This window comes from Lepus europaeus, chromosome 15 (assembly GCF_033115175.1).
Source record: "Lepus europaeus isolate LE1 chromosome 15, mLepTim1.pri, whole genome shotgun sequence".
NCBI classification, from domain to species: domain Eukaryota; kingdom Metazoa; phylum Chordata; class Mammalia; order Lagomorpha; family Leporidae; genus Lepus; species Lepus europaeus.
Genome location: NC_084841.1, coordinates 59,229,109 through 59,251,568, shown reverse-complemented (window position 1 = coordinate 59,251,568; position 22,460 = coordinate 59,229,109). Strand labels below are relative to the sequence as shown.

The 22,460-nt window shown below is 46.5% G+C and overlaps 1 protein-coding gene across 1 annotated transcript in view; it reads left to right on the top strand.

Moving 5' to 3' along the window:
* Positions 1–21,699, top strand: part of FOXD1 (forkhead box D1) — a 55,556-nt gene extending 33,857 nt beyond the window's left edge. The window contains exon 3 of the mRNA XM_062211862.1: positions 20,645–21,699. The gene's annotated coding sequence lies outside the window, so the exon portion shown is untranslated. The remainder of the gene's footprint in view (positions 1–20,644) is intronic.
* The last annotated feature ends 761 nt before the right edge of the window (positions 21,700–22,460 follow it).

Here is a 22,460-nt window from a genome sequence, read left to right as displayed (position 1 = left end):
GATTAGTTAAAAATGTTCGAAACGGCTAGCCCCTCGCCCCCCTCTCCTCCCCGCACGGCGCGGACGCGGAGGGGAGGCTCGGCCTGGAAGGCTGGGGCGCGGCGCGCGGAGTTCCCGGCCCGGCCCGCTCCGGGCGCGCCCAGCCCGCGGGCGTCCAGGCTGCTCGGCGCTGCGGGGCTCGCTCAGCCCCGAGGGCCTGCCGGACGCGAGCGCGGGCCAGGGCAGCCTCGCCCTCCCCGGGTCGCCGGCACCGAGCCGCCCGCAACCTCGCGGCACTTACTTGCCTTAAGCTCTTTATTAACTCCCCCGGCGGAGCGCGGCTGCGGCTGCGGCTGGGGCTGGGGCTGGGGCTGCGGCCGCGCCTCCTGCGCCCCGGTGGTCTGGCTCCTCCGCGCGGCGCACATGCTAAACAGATTAACATGCCTTGGCTGACCCACGCTTCGCAACCCGCGGATAGGGTTTCTGCAGCTCCATGTGGAAATTAACCTATCTGTACCCGTGGTCAGCTGCGCCCGGCCGCTCCCGCGCCGGCCCGGGCAATCCAAACAAACCCGGCCGCCGGCTCCCTTTGTTACTCTTGGCTCCCCCCTCCCCCCTTCCTGGCCAAATATTTATTGGAAAAGAGGTTCTCTTCTTTGGCCCAAGGTGGGGCACATTTCTGAGAGCTCTTTATTTGTAAATGGTTTTTGGCAGGGCCGGGCGCCCTCCGGGGCGGGTGGCAGGGAGCTTCGACTCCATGCCTGCAAGGTTTCTGGGCCCCCGCGGGCAGGGAGCGGGTTCACGTTTGCACAGGGAACCCTCGTCCTGGTGCGCTTGTCCATCGTTTGCTTTTGCCACAGCCCGTCTGGTGAATTGGGTTGTTTGCTCTGTCTCAGGGCAAGCCGGTTCCCCCATCTCCGCCTCTCATTCACACGAGGTCATCGAAGCAAGGGGATTCCTTTAGGTTTTCTTTCCCACTTAGAGGAAGGGAAAAGGCACCAGCCTGAGGCTAAGCCCTCAATGGCCACCCCTGCCAGCAATTCAGGCCACCGGGATTACTCATGGAGCTCTCGTAGGCTTGTTAAGCTTTTCCTTCTGTAGCCTGTACGCAGGCAGTGGGATACAGCGGAAAGGGTCCGTGTGCGTTAGAGGGGGCTGCCAGGGTCGCAGACGTGTCTCTTCATCGACCTCTCCCTGCTGTCGTCTCGAAGCGTCTCCACTGTAGCCGCACGTGGCTCTCTTCTGGGGTGGGTCATTCTTAGGATCGTCCACGGTAGGATTGTCCCCATGCTCAAAATGAGCCCAGGCTGTTTGGGATTGTCTCCCTGCAGCGTGAAGTCCCTGCGTTGGCGTGGCTTGGTTGTGTCCGTGAGTGTCACTTCTTGAGGTCTGTGGCAGCGCTGGTACCATTAGCACTCCTCTCCAGGGAGCCCTCGCGGCAGCGCTCCGTGCAGCACTGATGGGCGCAGGTGCGAGGCAGAAGACACGGAACGTGAGGAAGAGACGTGAGGCAGAGACCGGAGGTGCAGGGCTCGAGGCAGAGCCGCGAGGTGTGAGGCGTGAAGTGCAAGGCACAAGGCAGAGCCAGGAGGCAAGAGGCTTGAGGCATGAGGCGTGAGAGGCGAGACAGATGTGTGAGACGAGGGGCATGGGACGCGCCCTGGCGCTGATCTAATTTTTTTCTTGGAGGGGGGAATGGCAGCATCTGTGACGCACGGTTGCCCTGGCCCCACGGTCAGCACAAAGGTTGGGCAGGCCCGCCGGCCTGCTGAGTGACACGCCGGCTCTGTTCAGGCAGTGTGTTTCTTGGATGGGTGGCACGTTCCTGAGGCAGAAAAAGCTTCCAGAGCTGCAGGCTTCCAGAAAAACAATCAGGGACCAGCTGGCAGCACACTTGAGGTGGTTTCAGTCTGACAAGGAGGAGAGGAACTCCAGTTGGCCCTGCAATGCGCCCATAGCTGAGAACTGCGTTGAATCCGAGCCATAAACAAATGTGCTGAGGAGGAGGGAAATCAGCCGCCCCCGGAGAGGCTCTGCCACCAGAAACCCAGATTCTTCTTCTAAGGAATCAGAAGCCACAGAGCTTGAAAAGAACTAGGCTCAAGGTCCACGACGACACAAGGCCCGAGCCAGTCGAGAGCTGGTGCGTCTTTTCCCCTGGCATGGACACCGTCTCGGAGTTCTTTCCAGCTCTTGGTCTGCGGTAGTGCGCCAGAGGCTGGTCCTGAGCGCATTTCTTGGCGTGTTTCCCAAGGCAGCTGGCATCTCGATTTCTACTAATCCTCTTCTTTGTCTTCATCAGCACCTCGCTTCGATATTGTCCATATGAGTCATGTGTGTGGGAACGCACAAATTACAGCAACTCTTGTCTTTTGTCGTGAAGGGCTGACAGGGCAATAAACACACAGGGCCTCCCCTCCAGGAATTCCTCATCCTCCCTGTGTGGCTCTAGCCCTGTGGATAATATCATTACAGGACTAAACAAATAAACAGTCGATCCCAATCAACCAGGAGGCACTGGGGACTCCGCAGTTCCTCTCGGCAAAGATGATACAAGTAAATTTACACTCCCAGCTTGGAAGCGCTCCAGCGGCCCTGAATGGCTGCTCAGTCTGTCAGGCTGGGGAGGAGCCGGGGCCCTGGCTGACCCCCCAGCTCTGTCTTTGCTCCCATCAATGTGAGCTTTCAGGGTTCTGTTTTGCTTCCTATCCTCAACTGGGAACATCAAGGACCAGTAACACTTTTTATGAACCCTGAGCTCAAAGCAGCAGCTTTTACTACAAAGTTAACATATTAAACCCAATGACATGGATGAAAGGTTAACACACTTCTGCCAGCCTGGAGCTTCCCCTTCCACAGTGATTTCCTGTGTTCGGGCAGTCGCTGTTGTTGCTGCTGGGGACGGCACTGCCATTATCTCGCCACAGCACCAGTCCATAGCACATGATTCTGCTCCACTTCAGCAAGAGCGCAGAAGTGAGTAGTCAGGGCCACGGCAAGCACTGATTCCAAACCTCACCAACAAATGGATTAATTTAATTTTTGTCATTGGAAAGACTTACAATGCGGATGTGAATACCACATGCAGTTTCCTTTCCCCAAATTTAAAAATGAAGCTTTCCCACTCCCATTGCTCTGTGTGTGTCAGCAGCTCCAGGGATGCTCAGGCCTCTTTTTCTGCCTGTGCTGGCGATTTGAGACTTTGATTCTTTTTAAACCATCCCTCTGTCTGCAACTATGGGATAGTTCTCTATGTGTGTTGAGAAAAACAAAAAAGGACTGAAAAGAAACGTACCAAAACATTAACAGTGGTGGTGGGATTCTATTTTTAAAAACTTCTTTATATTTCTCTGTTTCCCCCAAGAGTGTATGTCAGGAGCCCATGTTGTGGTGCGGTGGGTTAAGCTACCTCTTATGATGCTGGCATCTTTTCTTAGAGTGCTCAGTCTGGACTTCTCTGCTTCCTACCCAGCTTCCTGCTAATGTGTCTGGGAAGGCAGCAGAGGCTAGCACAAGTGCTTGGGCCCCTGCTGTCAGACTAGAATGGAGCTCCTGGCTCCTGGCTTTGGCTTGGCCCAGCACCTGCTTTTGTGGCTATTTGAGAAGTGAACCAGCAGATGCAAGATTTCTTTCTTTCTATGTCACTCTGTGTTTCAAATAAAGAGATCTTGAAAGAAAGATAATGTTAAAAAAGAGCGTATGTTGTTTTTAGAGACAGATAAAAATGTGTTAAAAAAGGTTATTTTTAGGGGTCTGGCATTGTGGCCTTGGTTAAGCCACTGCCTGTGATGGTGACATCCCATATGGGTGCCAGTTCAAGTCCTGGCTGCTCCACTTCTGATCCAGCTCCCTGTAAAGTAGCAGAGGATGGTTCAAGTGTTTGGGGCTCCTTCCTTTCAAATAAATAATAAATAAATTTTTAAGAAGGCTATTTTTTAAAAAAGTTGTCCTCTTGCGGTCAGCTCTCATCTGTGTCTAGTAGGGTCCATGCTCAGTAAAGGTAACTCTAAGGCATGGAGGTAGTGGCTTTCCTGGTTTACCTGTTGGGAATTAGGGCCAGGGGGTCTACTTGTAGTTTACTCAGGCAGGTGGACATAGACCAAGGGAGAAAGTAGAAGAGTTTTTTTTAAAGAGTAAGGCAGCATTACTTTCAACAGGTGCTTTTTGGTACTGATGACTTACTTTGGTACCTCAAAGGAAACAACTCTGCCTTCTCCACGTTCCCAGTGGGGCTCACAGGTGAGCTAGGATTGGGCAGTATCTGTTGTTTATGTCTGTGAAACTTTAGGCATTGCAGGGTGAACATAGAGGCCCACCAAGCCTGAGGGCAGCAGGAAAGCACCTGTGGGACCAGGTAAGTGCGGCCTTGGGTGCTTCTCTGAGGTCGGGGCTGCTAAGGCAAAAGCAGGGGAGTTAAGCAATGAGACGTGGTGAGGTGAGACTTGCACAGACCTGGTTGTTGAATGAGGGGAGTTCCAGGTGCCTCTAGGCCCCTGAATAACCAGGAGAGCCTGGGCCATTAGGAATCATCAATGGGCTCCGCGTCCTCATTTCAAAATGAAGACTATCTTGATCTGTTGCCGTCACTGAACACCACAGCCTGGGTAATTTAGAAGGAATAAAAGTTTATTCAGCTCCTGTTTCTGAAGGCGAGGAGGTCCAAGGTGGAGAGGCCATACCTGGTGGGGGCCTTCTGGCTGGAGGGACTCCTTGCAGTCCCATGGTGAGATAGAGCAAGCCTGCTAGCTTGGGTTCCACTGCCTCTTCTTCTTTTTAAAGTTGTTATTTGTTTTATTTCCTTGTTTATTTAAAAGGGACAGTGGGGGGGGGGGAGAGAGAGAAGGAGAGAGAAGAAGATAGAGAAAGAAAGAGATATTTTCTATCTGATGGTTCACTCCCCAGATGCCTGCAACAGCTGGAGCTGAGCCAAACCAAGCCAGGAGCCAGGAACTCCATCCAAGTTCCTATGTGAGTGGCAGGGACTCAAGCATCTGATGCTTCCCAGACACATCAGCAAGGAAGCTGGGTTGGAGGTAGAGGCGAGAGTCAGTCTAGGCACTCCTGTGTGGGAGTACCACACCTGAGCCAGAATGCTCACCTCTCGCTTCCCCTTCTAAAGCCGCAAACTGTGGGATCAGTCTCCACCCGTGATCTCATCTACTGCTAATTACCTCCCAAAGGCTCCACTTCCAAGTACCATTAACGCTGACTTTGGGGATTGCATTTTCCCAAATTTGGGCGACACATTCAAACTGCAGCCAAGAAATTGGTCTGCTGTTTGAGAGTGTGTTGGCATGGATGCATAAAGCAGATAAGCCAAGCCAGGCTCCTTGGGGGATCTGTCATCCAAAGCCCAACGATTTGAGGAAAGCATGGCCCTAAAATTCTGAATTGGTAGTAAGTGGGAAGATCATTTGTATGAGGAAGAGGTTTGCATTTTTCACCCAAGAGAAGTCACATTTGGCCCTGATTGTGTACCAGCTTACAGGTTTGGCGTGGGGCCAATAAGGAAGAATGGACCCTACTCTGTTAATAGTGAGTGTGCAGGCCCTGACTTAGGACTCTGGCATCTTGTGGTTAGTCCTTAGCAGCACCGGTTTGGTGAGCAAAAACCTTGTATTCATTCCAGGGCAGAATTATCTGGGCCAGGCTTCTACAGGTGAGAAAACGTACAGCCAAGGTCCACTGGTATGGACTGTCAGAGAGGTGGAAAGGAGGGTGTCTCTGATATCGCTCTTGTCCTTCCACTGTTGTCAACACTGAGTCAGAATTCCTCCCCTTGAACTTCAAAAACCTGACTGTTGTCAGGTTGCATCTGTTTATTTTCTTTTGGTTCACCAATCACATTCAGCTAAGTCATTTTGGAATGGCAGCCTGTCTTAGCTACATGAAAGGAGACTAAAGAAAGGGGATTTCCTTGTGCCCAGGTGGAATTTTAAAGAAGGAACTGTATATTCTGGGGAGATGGGCATGGTAGTAGCGGTTAGAATCAAAGTATGATACTTCTAGAAGCATGTTTGATGAGAGATGGGAATGAAGATTCACTTGGAGAGCCTCTTCTTTCTAGACTCTCCGTTAGAAAATCTCTCAGTTCTCACCATGTGTAAGATAAGTAATAGATTCTTTTACAAGATCCCATACAGTTCTAAGATTTGACAGTCTGTCTGCCAACCAACAATTCTTCAGTGTTTTACTGATTCATAGTTCAAAACCCCAGAGACTAGAACACAGTGAGGGCAGGGAGGCAGGGATAGAAAGAGAAATCTTGCATCTGCTTGTTCACTTGCCAAATGACCGAAACTGCCAGGAGCCAGGAACTCCATCTGGGTCTCTTACATGGTGGCAGGGTCCCAAGCACTTGAGCTACATTCTGCTGCCTTTTCAAGCACATTAACAGGGAGCTTGATTGGAAGTAGAGCAGATAGGACTCGAACTGGTACTCTGATATGGGATGTCAGCATCCAAGCAGTGGCTTAACCCATTGTGCCACAATGCCAGCCCTGGAGAATGCATTTTCAAGGCTCCCTTGCAGCTAGAGATGGCCATGAGATCAGCAGCTGCTAACTTTCCTAGTCTAAGAAAAACATTCTCAGTAAAAACTCACAGTTGTTCCAAGAATGTGAAATACAGTATGTGAACGCTAACAGCCAAGTAATAGCACTTTTTCTACCACGAGAAAAGTGTGATTGACTCTCTTTGTCTCTCTCACACAAAGGCAGGAGTCATTTCTCCTCACTTGAGTGGTGGTTCTGCATCTGAATAGCACTTTCTATTTTCCTTCTCTAACTCATCAAATTGCCATCTCATTCAGAAATTCTCTGATTCCTAGCACATGCTGCAACTCTGGTTTTGCAAGACTACCTCCCTGCTGGACCATGATACTCACATAGTGACTGATGTGTGATGGATGCATATGTGAATGATCAGCAAGGATTTCAATTTCAAGGGAGAGCAAAATTAAATGCTGAGAAGTATCAGGTATCAGGATTAGGCTTTTCAAACCTTCTGGCCTTAGCAGTATGGAAATACTGTGTATGGCCCTCATTAAGTGTCATTTTTGCGTTGCTCCAAAAGGATTGACTGGTTCTCAAGATTTGCAAAAGCTTTAGTTCAGATGCAAAGGTGCCTTGTGCTCTTACTTCGTGATCATGTTGTTTCTCAGTGTCATCACCTTCAAGAACTCCTGTTGCCCTCCAAGCCTCAGCACGCTGCTTGGAAGTGGCAAGTTCATTTCTTCTTTGACAGAAGTTAACACAAAGGGCTCACAGGAAGCTAGAATGAACTGGGGCAGACTCTACTTATTAGGCAATTAATACTTAAGTATATAACTTTTTAAAAATTTATATTTATTTATGTATTTACATATTCATGTGTTTATGTATGTATGTATGTATGTATGTATTTGGAAGAGAAACTATCAGACAGAGAGAGAGAGAGGGAGAGAATCTTCCATCTGTTGGTTCATTCCCCAAGTGGCTGCAACAAACTGGGCTGCACCAGGCTGAAGCCCAGGAGACTGGAACTTCCAGGAGACTGGAACCCTCATGGGTGTCAGGGGCCGGACACTTGAGCCATCTTCTGCTGCCTTCTCTGGCACATTAGCAGGGAGCTTGATTGGAAGTGGAACAACCAAGACTTGAACCAGGCACACCAACATTGGATGCTGGCATCCTAAGTGGTGGCTGAACCAGGTATACCACAACACTAGCCCCTAAGTATGCAACTTTTTGTCATGGTTGGAAATAATCTTGGTATTATATTATGGTTAATTCTTTTTTAAAGAATATTTATTTATTTATTTATTTGAAAGACAAAGTCAGAGAGAGGCAGAGGCAGAGAGAGAGAGAGAGAGAAAGACGGAAGTCTTCCATCTGCTGTTTCACTCCCCAAGTGGCTGCAATGGCCAGAGCTGGGTGGATCTGAAGCCAGGAGCCAGGAGCTTCTTCCAGGTCTCCCACATGGGTACAGGGGCCCAAGGACTTGGGCCATCTTCCATTGCTTTCCCAGGCCATGGCAGAGAGCTGGATCGTAAGTGGAGTAGCCAGGACTAGAACTGGTACCCAAATGGGATGCCCACACTGCAGGCAGTGGCCTCACCTGCTATGCCACAGCACCAGTCCCTATGGTTAATTCTATGTATCAACTTGACTGGGCCAAGAGGTGCCCAGATTAAACATTAATTCTGGGTGTACCTGTGAGGGTATTTCCAGATGAGATTAGCTTTTGGATCGGTGGTTTCAGTAAAGTCCAGAGCCCTCTCCCATGTGGGTGGCCATCATCCAACTCACTGAGGACTTGAATAGAAAGAAGCCTGGAGGGAGGCATGTAACTCTTTGCTTCCTGCCTGCTTACTTGAACTGGCACATGAATTTTCTCCTGGTCTTGACTAGATGTACAACAGTGGCTCCCCTGGTTCTCAGGCCTTGGACTGATACCAGAACTTACACCACTGGCCCTCTTGGGTCTCTAACCTGCAGATGATGGGGATTCTTAGCCTCTATGACTGGAAACTGATTCCATCTCTCTGGAAACCCTGATACAGGTGGCTTCAGTGTGACTTTAGTCTCTTTAGTCTGGAATATGAAACAGTGACATCTCTTTCCATGGTCAAAAGATATTTTCCTGATTCAAGAGATGAAAAGAATTTGACCAGAGTTTATAAATGATTTAATGATTAGAAAAAATATCCTATCAATACTAAGGAATTAATCTTATATTAATTTATATTGTTTGATCTGAAGAGAGAAAAGGATTGAGGGGGTACCTTTAAATGGTGTTCAACTATAAGCAAGTTTGTTGACTAGCTGTTCTCAAGTTCACCCAAAAAGAGGGGAAAAATAAGGAATGCATTTCAGAAGCACCTTGGGGGAATGGAGGGCAAACTTTTATCTCCAAACAGATCAGTGGTGCTCAAATGTTAGAGTACATAAATCCCCCAGGAACTTGTTTAAAAGGTAGGCTCCTGGCCTCTACAGTTAGCATTTCTGACTTGGTAGATCTGGGGTGGAACTTAAAAGTCTCCATTTTAAGAAGCCCCCATCTCTTGAAGTTGAATTGGGTTGGATGGACCACTTTGAGAATGGTTGGGGTTGATGGTTCAATGGAATGAATACTTAGGAGATTCACCGAGCTTTTCTTCTCTTTTCCTTATTCCTTTAAACACAGGAGAGCTTATCTGGTATTTAGGGGGGTATATTAGATTGGGTAGTATCCCCCTAAGATTTGTGTCCTTCCTAGAACCTCAGAATGTGAACTTAGGGTCCTTGGAATTGTACTCAGTTAAGATGCAATCCTACTAGAGAAGCATGAGTGCCTAATGCTAGGTGGCTGGTGTCCGTACAAGAGGATAAGAAGCCCAGAGAGAATGCTACGTGACGATGGAGGCAGGGCTTACAGTGATGCAGCTATACGCCAAGAAGTGCCAAGAGTTGCTGGCAGCCAACGAAAGCCAGCAAGAGGCAAGGAGGGACCCTCCTCTAGAGCTTTCAGAGACACGCCAATGACACCTTGGTCTCACACCTATAACCCCCAGATCTGTGAAAGTAAACTCCTACTGTTTGCAGCCACCCAGTTGGGGCACTTTGTTCTCGCAGTCCTGGGAAAGTAACAAAGGGAGTTTTGATACAATCCTGCCACTGGGCAGAGAAGCAGATGAGCTGTTGGTCTAGGCATTTATTGTTTTAAAGACTTGTTTGCTCATATTTTGAAGGGTATTGGTATTCAAATATTTACAGTTGTAATAAACTAGATAGTGCTTTATCTATATTTATAACATTCTTGACCCAAACTGCTCCTTCAAATTGAACTTACATGATCTTGAATGTTTGAGACAAATGGTGTTTTGATTTTTGTTTTAGATGATAAAAGAAGTAAATGCATTTGTGTGTGTGTGTGTGTGTTTGTTTTCATAACAAACAGAACACGCCAAACTTTCACAACAGAAAGCAAGTTACTTAGGAGTTGGGTTGTCTGTCATGGATAGAGCTAAAGTCACTTTCTTCTCTTTAAATTCTAGAAGTTAATTTCAAGAAAAAAAGTCTGAATTTCCATGAATTTGAAAGTGGAATTTTGTACAGGAAGTTTATCTACTTGAAAGAGGCATCAGTAATGTGAACCTAGATGTATACCTTATGCAAGAAATTAAACTTATTTCCTTATAAGGTATGTTAAGAGAATTCCTCCCTCCCCCACTTTTTTTTTTTTTTTGGCAGTTGCTTTGTAATTGTTGAATTATTCTAAAAGATTTCACTTCTCCAATGCTGAAAGCTCCTTATGCTTTTTGGTTGTTTACTTTTTAGTGAGACAGACATCTAACAACCATTGATTTGCTGGCACTTAACTTGTAGTCCCTTGCTTCTCGATGGGTGCTATATTATGGTGTAACGTGATAGAACAAGGACAAAGAACTTGGAAGGTGGCTGGCATATCAGTTCTTTCCGTTAATAAAACACTCGACTGAGTCATTTTCTCTGGCCACTTTTCCATTGTAAAAAAATCTAAATCAAAGAACATGACTGCTTTTATTGGCAAAACAGTAGATAAATCAGGGATGTAAAAATTCAAGAAGGATTCAGTACAAGCACGGCACAGAAGGGACTCTCTGGGTGAAAGGTTTATTCTGTCAGTTTTCCTCTTGAGACACTTAGGTTTAAGGAAATGTTTGCACTACTCTAGAGAAAAGGCTGGCTGTGTGTTTTTCTTTTGTGTTTAGGCCACTCTGGAAGTAATTCCTCTGGGCACAATTATCTAACATACGGTGATTTAGCAAAAGCCCAAAGCAAAGGTCACTTGGATGTTTTCGGCAGGGAAGAAGAAAATCCATCTTGGAGAAGAAAAGGGAGTCAGGAAGAAATGAGATACAACTTATGGTCAAAGGGACATGGAAAGTAAAAGTGGGGTAGACCTCAAGCAAAAAAATGCAACTCAAGTGTTTTTAATTTTGTTTTGCATGAAGACTGCATGTGGATATAAAGGAAGGGCTTTGTTATCAGAGAAGCTTGGTACTAGACCCGGCACAGAAAAGATCAAGGCCAGCATGGAACCTGAAGGGAGGGTGCTGCAAAAAGTTCTTGGGGAGCTGTGGGAGACCTGGAAGAAGCTCCTGGCTCCTGGCTTAGGCCTGACCCATCCTTGGCCATTGTGGCCATCTGGGGCGTGATCCAGTGGGTAGAAAATCTGTCTTTCTGTCTCTCTCTCTCTCTCTCTGTAACTTTTTCAAATAAATAAATCAATCTTCAAAAAAAAAAAAAAAAAGTTGATGGGGGGTAGGCAATTAGCCTCTTAGTTAAGATGCCTGCATCCCACATCAGAGTGCCTGCATTCCATTCCCGACTCTGACTCCTGACTCCAGCTTCCTGCAAATGCAGACCTTGGGAGGCAGCAGTGACGGCTCAGTAATTTGGCTCCTGCTGCGCACGTGGGGAACCTGAATTGGGTTCCTTGCTCCTGGCTTTGGCCCCAACCTGGCCCAGAGCTGTTGTGGGTGTTTGGATATGAGCTATCTCTGTCTGACTGTCTCTGTATCTTTCTCTTGAATTAAAAAAAAGGAAAAAAGTTCACAGAAAAATTGAATTAAAAGATTATTTTATTTTGGTGAGAAAAATTGAAAGCCACACATGATTTTTTTTTTTTTTTTGACAGGCAGAGTGGACAGTGAGAGAGAGAGACAGAGAGAAAGGTCTTCCTTTACCGTTAGTTCACCCCCACAATGGCATTGCGCTGATCTGAAGGCAGGAGCCAGGTGCTTCTCCTGGTCTCCCATGGGGTGCAGGGCCCAAGCACTTGGGCCATCCTCCAATGCACTCCCAGGCCACAGCAGAGAGCTGGACTGGAAGAGGAGCAACTGGGACAGAATCCGGTGCCCCGACCGGGACTAGAACCCGGTGTGCCGGCACCGCAGGTGGAGGATTAGCCTAATGAGCCGTGGCACCGGCCAGGCCCTACATTTTTATTTTGCGCTGGACCTGCAAATTATGTAGCCTTTTGACACAAGATGATTTCTTCTAAACCTTTGGATTTTTAGATGAGAAATGCAGTCCAGAGAGGATAAATGACCTGCCGAATGGAGCTAGGAATAGAGCTTAGCTTCTCTGGGCCAAAACTCAAGTGAACTCACATTCTAAGTGTCTCACAAAGAGAAATGTTTTCACCCTCAATATTGAAAAGAAACTTCTTCATGCATCAAAAATGTGCCAAATAAAACATTCAAAGAATCCAAAAGGAAGAAAGGTTTGGATATGATCGGATATGAGGAAAACCTCTTATTGATTTTTTAAAATTCATTTCCAAAAAGCATGGGCTGCTATATTGATTTTCCTCACTTGACTCCCTGAGGTCAGGAAATCTTGGCATACACACCTTGTCTTCTACCCCAGGAGTCACAGAGTCAGGAAGTGGATCCAGCTAAGCTGATGTTCTGATGCTATGGAAAACGAGCGTGTTCTGTGCACCCTTATCACTGGTGTTGCCCAGAGAAAAACGGATTAATCTTAATCAAAGTGCACCTTTCTGGTAGGGTCAAGAAGAGAATTAAGATCCAGCCAGCTTGAGCCACGCTGCAAACAACACTGCACATCAGAGCACGCAGTACGAGCACCACGCAGTACGAGGCCATTGACTGTGGCTTCCCAAGAGGAATTCAGCCCGGAGCAAAGCAGCACGGGGAGCATTCTCAGCAAACTGGAAAATGCCCCTGACTGCAGTATCCTGTGTCTCCTGATGCTGCCATCAGGATTAGTACTTTTGGAGGATTCTAGATGAAGCAAGCTATATTAAAGAGTGGATTTTTAAGATGGGAATGAAAGAGCTGCTTTTAGCTACTATCCCTCCCCAAACCGACTCTCCCCAACTATCTCACAATAAACAACATCTATGGAAATGACAAGGTAGGCTTACCACTGTGCCCAGAGGGTCAGCTGAAACTGTGTCTGGCCAGAACAGGCAGAGGAAACCTCAAAACACATTTTCCCCCCCATGAGAGACATCCTACTTAAAATTCCCTCAGTGTGCATCAGAGACAAATAGGCAGACTGGCATTAGTTGATTCACAGAGAAAAAGATTTCTGAAATAACCACATTTGTTACTAGATTCAAGGAATCTGATAAGAGCCAGCCATCTCGCTAGAGTTCTGCCTACTCACTAGGTTTGGAGAGGTTGCAGGAGTTGACCAGCAAACAGGAGCCAGATGTGAAGAAAACATGGCTCCAGCTCTTTTATAAAAGAAACCGCCAGGACTTTCTCGGGTTTCTGCAGAGGGTGTGGAAGGGTGAGGCACCGGACACTTCCCACGTGCAGGTCAGGGACAGAGAAGGGAAGTGTGGAAATACAAGAAAACAAACTTAAGAGGTTTGTCTTGGCAGAATTTTTACATCCTAACATCTTGGAGCTGAAAGATGTCCTAATCCTCCACTCTCATTTTATAGACTAAGACTCTGACGTCTGAGGAAGGTGGGAATTACTTGAGGTCACTTGGCCAGCAGGAAGCAGAACCAGGTCACAAACCTTCAACTCACACAACGTGAGTGCAGCAGTGAGCGCTCCATAGGGAGAGGTTCAGGCAGGAGAAAGCTGGTCCCTGTTAAAGGTTGAGGCACAGTGACATTAACTTCTGGAGCTCAGTAGTCCAAAGTGCAAGTCTTGGGACTGTGTTTCCAAGCTGACAGCCAAGCAGAGGCACAGAGCTGATGGCCCTGAGCCACCTTGAAAACCTCCCCGATCATAGAGACAATAGCAACAGTGGTGATCCTAACAGATCCAGACCCACTTCTGGAGAGAGTCCTGTCTCTGACAGCTGGAGCTCTTTGTCGACCTTAGAACTCTGAGCCCCTTCATTTTGCCCATGTTTGGGTGAACAACGCAGAGGCACAGGCTGAAGGCATATGAAATCCAGCACCAGGCACAAGCACGTGGACTCAGCGTCTGCCAAGGTGGCTGCCACAGAGCAGTTCGTTGCGAAACAAGAGAATCTGGGAGGACAATGCAGCCCCTCCCACTAATTCCAATAAAAGTCCTGGTGTTAGTGAGCATTACACAGCCATTGAGCTGGTTTAGATAGAAGAATGATCATGCAAGTTATGAAAGTATTACTGCCTCTGGACTTGGTTGATTTATTTGTAAGAGTACTTCCAAAGGTTAGTGGAAAATAGAATAAAAAGGTAAATTTATTGTGGTGTAAAATACGGAAATCCATGAATGGGTTCTCATAAAATATGAACTTTCCATGAGCTTTTTGAAAACCCCCTCCATCCTTCATCCATACATTTTTTTAAGGGAAATTTTCCTTTCTTTATGATTTATATATTTAGGGGCCGGCACTGTGGCATAGTGGGTTAAGCCAACGCCTGCAGTGCTGGCATCCCATATGGACACCGGTTCTAGTCTCAGCTACTCCACTTCCGATCCAGCTCTCTGCTAGGCCTGGGAAAGCAGTGGATGATGGCCCAAGTGCTTGGGCCCCTGCACCCACATGGGAGACCCAGAGGAAACTCCTGGCTCCTGCCTTCGGATCGGTGCGGCTCTGGCCATTGAAGCCAATTGGGAAGTGAACCATCAGATGGAAGACCTCTTTCTCTCTGCCTCTCCTTTTCTCTCTGTGTAACTCCAACTTTCAAATAAATAGATAAATCTTTTTTTTTTTTTTTTTTAAAGTCAGGGTTACAGAAACAGAGAGAGATTCACTCCCCAAATGGCCACAGTGGTGGGGGGTGGGCCAGGCTGAAGCCAGGAGCCAGTAACCAGGAGCCAAAAGCTTCATCCAAATCTCCTACATGGGTGACAGGGGCCCAAGCACTTTTTTTTTTTTAATATTTATTTATTTGAGAGGCAGAGTTACAGAGAGGCAGAGGCAGAGGGGGAGAGAGAGGTCTTCCATCTGCTGGTTCACTCCCCAGATGGCTGCAATGGCCAGAGCTGTGCCAGTCCGAAGCCAGGAGCCAGGAGCTTCTTCCAGGTCTCCCATGTGGGTGCAGGGGCCCCAGGACTTGGGTCATCTTCTACTGCTTTCTCAGGACAGAGCAAAAAGCTGGATGGGAAGTGGAGCAGCCGGGACTTGAACTGGCACCCATATGGGATGCCAGCACTGCAGACTGGGGCTTTAACCCACTGCACCACACACTGGCTCCATCCATAAACTTTGAAGTTGCATCTGATAACCTGGAGAAGTTCACTGGATAGGAAGGGTTGCTGGCTACTCATTGTCATAGAATTTTTCAAGTCTGTAGAAGTTGTTTTTGCAATATTTCCTTAAAGCATACAAAATTTAGCTAAAGCACCACTGACTGTTACCATTTGCATTAGTATAATGGGAAATTTAGAATCACGCACATTCCCAGTTACTGCAGGTTATGTTCAAAATTCCGTTTTCCCCACAGTGAGAACACCACTGCAGGCTGGAGCTAGCTTCTCAGATCTGAACTCTGTGCTCTGGATTGACTTCTAAAAACAAATCACCTATGTACAACCCCTAGCTCAAGTTCTGCTTTTTGGAAGAAATTCTTTTTCTCATTTTCTTTCTTTACTCTGATATCCTGTTTGGTTTCCAACTATCCTATTTGTCCCTGACTTTTAACCTGCTTTCCTCATGCAAGCCAACTGTACTGATACCCCAAACCGCTTGAAATCCACAGCTATAAAAATGCCTCAACTCTTCTTCTTTTGAGTCCAAATGCTCACTAATTTCTGTGGCGTTAAGCCCAGAAGGTGAGCACAGCATTGTACCTTTAATTAGTTACTTTTCAAATCCCCTGTGGTATGTACAGTTTGGATTACTCAATTCTGCCAAAAATATTTCATGTGAGAGATGGTGTGAAGATTAATAAATCGTGGTTTCTAAATAGCTTTAAAAGGCTAGGATGGGAGGTGTTTTGCGAATATATAGCAATGCCTTTTGTAACAGACATTGCCGTAGCCTACAGAATAAATTCTATTCTGGGGAAATGTCTGGTCCCACTAAGCCTGAATAGGTTGAACATGCTGCTGTAATTCCAGACTTTGACAGCTCAGATTGCCACGGTACAGCCAGCCATCCTTCCTAAACACTTAGGAGGGGTTTCTCAAGTATCAGGAACTCTGCTGGGCCCTGTAGATGAAAAAAAAGTCCCTTCAAGTTGCTCACAAATCAGTGTATACGTATGTGGGGGCCGGTGTTGTGGCGCAGCAGGTTAAGCCACGGTGTGTGCGTATGTGTGCGTGTTGTGTGTGTGTGTGCGCGCGCATGTGTGTGGAGAAGAGGACTGAACAGTAACGATAATTGTAACATGCAGATACCCTTTATGGAAGAAGCAAAATGCTAGCAGAGTTTATTATTTTTTATTTAATAAATGTGAATTTACAAAGTGCAACTTTTGTATTGTTGTGGCTTTCCGCCCCCTAACCTCCCTCCCTCCTGCAGTCATCCCATCTCCCACTCCCTCTCCCATCCCACTCTACATCAAGTTTCATTTTCAATTATCTTTATATACAGAAGATCAACTTAGTATATACTAAGCAAAGATTTCAACAGACTGCACCCACACACCCGCACAAGATATAGAGTACTGTTCGACTAGTAGTGTTATCGTTAACTCTCATAGTAAAACACATTAAGGACAGAGATCCTACGTGGGGAGCATGTGCCCAGTGACTCCCATTGTTGATTTAACAATTGGCACTCTTATTTATGACGTCAGCAATCACCCGAGACTCTTGCCATGAGCTGTCGAGGCTGTGGAAGCCCCTTGAGTTCACCAACTCTGAACTTGTTTAGTCAAGGCCGTATCACAGTGGAGGTTCCTTCCTCCCTTCAGAGAAAGGTGCCCCCTCCCTGATGGCCCGTTCCTTCCGCTGGGGTCTTGTTCACCGAGATCTTTCATTCACGTTGTTTTTGCCGCAGTATCTTGGCTTTCCATGCCTGCGAGACTCTCATGGGGCTTTTAGCCAGATCTGAATGCCCCAAGGGCTGATTCTGAGGCCAGAGTGCTGTTTAGGGCATTTTTCATTCTATGAGTGTGCTAGCAGAGTTTAGAAGAAAGAAAGGTTAGATGGAATGGGAATTCAGGGAAGTCACAAGGGAGGTAATATTTGGTTGAAGCTTGAAGAAGTGGGATATCTTAAAATAGCTTTTTTTTTTTTTAGTTTTAAATACGTTTAGATACACTGAAAGTTACAAAAATAGAGCAGAGAGGTCCCACATACCCCTCAATTAATTTCCCCCTTCTTAACATCCTTCACATCCATGACATTTGTCCAAACTAAGAAGCCAACACCAGCATCTTTCCATGAACTGCACTCTATCTTTCTGGGTGTCACTAACTTTTCCATTCATGTCTTCCTTCTGCTCCAGGATCCAGTTCAGGCAGCATCATTGCATTTGCTTGTCATGGTTCATCAGTCTCCTGTGTTCTGTGACAATTTCTCTTACAGTCTTGAGGAGTACTGGCCAGGTATGCTGCAGATTGTCCCACAGCCTGAATTGATGTTTTCTCCTGGTCTGACTGAGGCCATGGGTTTGGGGGCAGAACAGCACAGAAGTTCCCTCCCCCTCACAGCATGTCAGAGGTACCTGATGTGCATGGGACACTACTGGTGATGTGTGCCAAGGAGTAGCATGTCAGTGTAGAAGACTGCCTCCCAGGGAGAGCCTGCAGGTGCACAGTGTGATACTGGCCTAGCAAGAATCTAGGTGGGGTGACAGCAGAGGACTTGGGAGACAAGCGGTGCCTGGCACTGCACTTTCCACTTTTTTTTTTTTTTTTGACAGGCAGAGTGGACAGTGAAAGAGAGAGAGACAGAGAGAAAGGTCTTCCTTTGCCGTTGGTTCGCCCCCCCAATGGCCACTGCGGCCGGCGCGCTGCGGCCGGCGCACCGCGCTGATCCAAAGCCAGGAGCCGGGTGCCTCTCCGTCTCCCATGCGGGTGCAGGGGCCCAAGCACTTGGGCAATCCTCCACTGCACTCCCTGGCCACAGCAGAGAGCTGGCCTGGAAGAGGGGCAACCAGGACAGAATCTGGCGCCCCAACCGGGACTAGAACCCGGTGTGCCGGCGCCGCAGGCAGAGGATTAGCCTAGTGAGCTGCAGCACCGGCCGGCACTTTCCACTTTATAAAAGATTTTGTGGAAACTTTTTCAAAGCTTAGCACCAAATGGTGAAGTGGTTGGGTAAGTATTGTGGTCCCCATCAGCAGGTGAGAAAACTGAGGCCCAAGGGAGTAATGAGGGTGGTGGAAGATCACACAAGTAGTGGCAGAGCCAGGACTTAGACGGTTCTCCGGATTCTCGTTGCTCTTGTTTCATCACTTGGAAAGGCCTGTGGAGCAATTGTTGGGAGTGATGAAACCACACACATGAATATTTCATGGCTGGAATCCCTGTCTGTCTGTCCCAATTTCCCATCTAAACTCCTCTACTCACAAAAGCTGGCGGAGCAAAGCCAATTCCTACTTCTGAAGAAATTAGAGCTTTCCCACGCAGGTCTAGGCACATTTTCTTCTGCTATAGCTTCACCCTAGTGCTTGGCTTCCATGTCCACTGGGGCCCTATGGACAGAGGGGCTGCCGGGTAATTCCTGCTAGCCAGTGTTCATTAGCGCCCTCTGTGAGCTGCCAAGGGAAATCAAAGGACAAAAGCATTTTGGTAACTGGAAGCCAACTGTTGGTCTTGGGAGGCCCAGATCCAGACTGAGGGAGAATGAGAAAGGGGATCTGAGCATTTCTACTCTCCTTCGCCATGAACCATGGGACTGGTAGTTCACTGTCTCAGAAAGGGAGCCCCAAGTTGGATGAATGAGAAGTTCCCTTAGTAGGAGCTTTTAAAATCTGATATTCACTTGCTCATTTCACAACCTGGATTGGTGTTAGGCGATGGAAGTGTAGGATAAACACTGTCAACATGGATTCTTTCTTTTAAGTTCACCAGCAGGGGAAATAGTAAGAAGAAACAATTAGGAGGAGGGAGTAATTGACTGAGGTTCATGGTAGAAGCGATGCTGGAGTTGTGCGTTGGGGGATAACAAGTTTTCAGGGTGGAAAACGAACTATAGCCAAGCGTGGAGGAGAGAGGCACCCTCCTATGCCTGGGACAAGGAATCATGTGGTATTGCTGGAGCATGACAAGGGGTGTTGGGACAGTGAGAGACAGAGCAGGGACCAGTGCTGTGGGGCAGTGGGTTAACGCCCTGGCCTGAAGTGCCGGCATGCTATATGGGCACCTGTTGTAGTCCCAGCTGCTCCTCTTCCCAGCCAGCTCTCTGCTATGGCCTAGGATAGCAGTGGAAGATGGCCCAGGTCCTTGGGCTCCTGCATCCATGTGGGAGACCCAGAGGAAGCTCCTGGCTCCTGACTTTGGATTGGTGCAGCTCCATCCATTGTGGCCATCTGGAGAGTGAACCGGTGGATGGAAGACCTCTCTCTCTGTCTCTACCTCTCTCTGTAACTCTGTCTTTCAAATAAATCTTAAAAAGTAAAAAAGAGAGAGACAGAGCAGGAACACTCAGCTACAGGACCATCTTCTGGGGTTCAGAGCAGAGACCTCTAGCAAGGAGCCCTCCAGCTTTCTACCCATCCTTTAGCCAGCCAGGCACTTGGACCTTAAGTGTTTTCCCTGACTTCCCGTTATTGCAACTTGATCTTGGAAGTACATATCCATAACGCGTAATCCCTTGAAATGTGTTGAGAGTGCAGCAGCGCTTGGTCTGTGATTGGCAGCAGCTTCTCTTGTGACTCATTTTATGCAGCTCAAGGCTGAGTGGAAACATCCCCTATACTTCATGCAGTATTTCTGTCAAATTGCAGGGTTTTTTGGGAGGGGAAAAGATTATCTGCAGATCTTTGATATTCACTTGTTCATAGAGCTCTGGCATTAGCCCGTGTCACATGGCTCCCTTATAGTTTCCAAAGCCATTAAATTCTAAAGAAAACAGGATTTTTCCAGCTCTGATCTCATTATGTGTACAAATTCCAAGAGCAGCCTCCCAGAAAATAAAAGTTTTTATACAACAGAGTAGATGTGTTCATGAAAGATATATTGTTTATTTTCTTGGCACAGAGTTAACTCTAAAATAAGATTACTTAATTGGAGAAAACATTTCCTGACATGCTGAGAAGGAACATTTGAACCAAATCTCCTCTTTCAGATTAAGTCTAGGGTGGATGTGTTCTAGGCTATTTAATCCCTGTGAATCTCAAACAAAATCACTTTAACTACCGAGGCATTTAGTTGGTAAGGCAAAATGTAACTCAACACTGGAGGCAACAGTTTGTAATCAATTATGATTTTTAGTTGGGAAAGTGCCTGGAGTTTGTTGTCACAGTAATACTTTTATTTATTTATTTATTGGCACAAAAATCTTAAATCTGGAAACATTCAATTGACTTTTTCATAGCACCAGACTGTTTCTAGCTTTGGTTCACAGAGTGATTCAGCTCATTTTTTGTGGTTCTTTCATAATACTTTTAAGACTTGGAATCATATATAGTATTATATATAGATACATATACCAATATCTGTTACTCTTAATACTGTGAATGTTATGATACATAATTGTATATAGTTATATATGACTATAATATAGTTGTATACAAGGAGTCTTCAAGAAGTTTATAGAAAAATGTATATTATAAAAAAATGCAAGGATTCTAAAATTTGCTTGCACCAAAATAAACTCACCCTAACTTTTTATCCTATGTCTGAACAGGGTCCAGTTTGAGGCACCAAGAAAGATAAGGTGTCATTTTGAAAACGGCCCCTATCCAGAGCAACATGAATTTTATTAAAATTGAACAAACATGAAATTGATGGCAAAGCTTGGGTGGAAGAATGGGGCAATCATTGATGCTTTATAAAAAGTTTATGGAGACAGTGTCCAAAGGAAATCAGCAGTTTACAAATGAGCAACTCATTTTAGAAAGGGATGAGATGAAGTTAAAGATGAAGCCTGTGGCAGCTGACCATCGCATCAACCTTGCTCAAGTCCTCATCGAAGATGACCGATGATCAACTGCTGACATCTCTGTTGGTTCCGCTTACACAGCTCTGACCGAAAACTTGAAGTGGAGTAAATTCTGCTCAATGGCTGCCAAAACTGTTGCACCCAAATCAGCTGGAGACAAGAATGAAGACTTCAATGGAAATTTTACACAAGTGGAATGCAGTTCCTGGAGCATTTCTTCCAAGATTTGATAACAGGAGATGAAACATGGCTTTACCAGTATGACCCTGAAGACAAGACACAATCAAAGCAATGGCTACCAAGAGGAGGAAGTTGTGCACAGATCGAAAGTGGGCTGGTCAAGAGCAAAGGTCATGGCAACAGTTTTTTTTTTTTTCTCTGAATACTCAACTTATTTTGCTCGTTGACTCTGTTGGGCCAGAGAATGACCACATCTGCCTATTAGGAGAGTGTTTTGACAAAATCAGTCAAAGTCACAGCAGAAAAAGTAACCAGGACAGCCTTTCCAGGGGGTCCTGTTCCATCATGAGAATGCTTCTCTTCACTCGTTGTAGCAAACAAGGGAAATTTTGTAAAAGTTTTGTTGGGAAATCATTAGTAATTCACCTTCTAGTGTTGATTTGTCTTCTTATGGCTTATTTTTGTTTCATAATCTTAAAACCTCCCCAAAGGACACTCATTTTATTCCACCAATGATGTAAAAATGTTGAATTGATATAGTTAAGTTCCCAGGATGCTCCATTCCTTAAGGAAGGACTAGATGGCTGCTGTCATTTCTTATAAAAGTGTCTTCAACTTGATGGAGCTTATATTGAGAAATAAAGTTTAAATTCCAAGCATACTTTGATGTTCACTCATATATATATATAATTATATATATATAATTTTAAAATAACTTTTATTTATTCATTTACTTGCAAGGCAGAGGGAGAAAGTGAAGGAAAAAGGGAGAGAGTGAGATAACACTCCCATCTGCTGGTTCACTGCCCAGTTGCCTGCAACAACCATGGCTGAGCTGTTCATTTTATAAAGATTTTGTTTATGAATTTGAGAGTAGAGTTACACACACACACACACACACACACAGAGAGAGAGAGAGAGAGAGAAAGAGAGAAATAGACAGAGACAGAGATGGAGAGAAAGGTCTTCCTTCTGCTGGTTCACTTCCCAAATGGCTGCAACGGCTGGAGCAAGCCTATCTGAAGCCAGGAGCCAGGAGCTTCTTCCGGGTCTCCTACTTGGGTGCAGGGGTTCAAGCACTTAGGTCATCTCCCACTGCTTTCCCAGGCCATAGCAGAGAGCTGGATTGGAAGAGAAGCAGATGGGATATGAACCAGTGCCCATACGGGATGCAGGCGCTGCAGGCGAAGGTTTAACCTACTCCATCAGAGTGCTGGCCCTTGAGCTGATTTAAAGTGAGGAACTGGGAATTCAAATCAGGTTTCCCATGTGAGTAGCAGGAATCCAACTACTTGAGCCATCAATGCTGCCTCCCAGGGTCTGTATTAGCATAATGCTGGAATCAGGAGCAAAAACTGGGACTTGAACCCAGGCACTGCAA